At 53.8% G+C, this 1,087-nt stretch overlaps 1 non-coding gene across 1 annotated transcript; it reads left to right on the forward strand.

Moving 5' to 3' along the window:
• On the forward strand, positions 1–164 carry LOC142460266 (U1 spliceosomal RNA). The gene has a single exon (XR_012786510.1). It is a non-coding gene; the product is annotated as a U1 spliceosomal RNA (small nuclear RNA).
• The last annotated feature ends 923 nt before the right edge of the window (positions 165–1,087 follow it).

Genomic DNA, 1,087 nt, shown 5'->3' on the forward strand with positions numbered 1-1,087 from the left:
TTGCTTACCCGGCAGGGGAGAGACCATGATCACGAAGGTAGTTTTCCCAGGACGAGGCTCACCCAGTGCACTCTGGATGTGCTGACCCCTGTGATTTCCCCAGATGTGGGAAACTCGGCTGCATAATTTGTGGTAGTGGGGGACTGTGTTCACACGCTCCCCTAGGGGGGAAAAAAAGATTAGGAGCCGCTCAATTCCACTGTGGCCTGGGGTCAGCCTGCCTTCTCTGAACCTTCAAAGGTCCCAAAGGAGCCCTGTCGGTGCTGTCTGGTAAGCATTGGGTTGCTAACCACAAGGGCCCAAGTTCAAACCCACCAGTGGCCAAGGGAAAAAGAGGAGGTTATCTACTCCACCAGAGAGCAGTGTTCCCCAAATAGACAACACTGCTGGGGAAATGCCGGAGGGCGGCGCAAGCACATGCCGACACTTCATCCTGGATTCTGGGCATGCACCAAGGACCTGGGGTTGGGACTTCAATATACCTTCTGAGGGGCTGGACCCTGCCCTCCAGAGGCTCCCTGGGGCTCAGTCCATACCACCTGCCACCTGCACTCTTCACATTCCCCAGGTGATTGCAGAAGTAAGACCTTCAAAGGTTCCTTTTGGGGTTTCCCCCTGAAATAAAGCCCAATTTAATCACTGGGAGAAAAGCCTCACCTCCAGGGCCAGGTTGTGAGGTATGGATTAGATGAGATTAGCAGGATGGTGCATCCCATAGATCAACTCCTGAGGCAAATCTGGGGAGGGAGTCGGGCAACTCTTCATGGATAGGTGGCTGGCTGCCCTCGGTGCCCCGAGGACTCTGTGGGCTAATGGGAGCAGTCACTGCTCCCAGTCAATCCAGAAGGATCGTTGGGCTGCTAAAAGCAAGGTCCAAAGTTCAAAACCACCAGCTGCTCCACAGGAGAAAGATGGGTTTTTCTACTCCCGTAAAGCGACCCAGTCTCGGAAACTCACAGGGGCGGTTCCTCCTTATTCTACAGGGTCCCTATGGGTTGGGATGGATCTAATGGCAGTGGGGACATTTTGTTTTGGGTCTTTCTGGCTTCTCCTTCACCATCAGAAGCTTTGACAGTTACACAGAGGT

This window comes from Tenrec ecaudatus, chromosome 10 (assembly GCF_050624435.1).
Source record: "Tenrec ecaudatus isolate mTenEca1 chromosome 10, mTenEca1.hap1, whole genome shotgun sequence".
Classification (NCBI taxonomy): domain Eukaryota; kingdom Metazoa; phylum Chordata; class Mammalia; order Afrosoricida; family Tenrecidae; genus Tenrec; species Tenrec ecaudatus.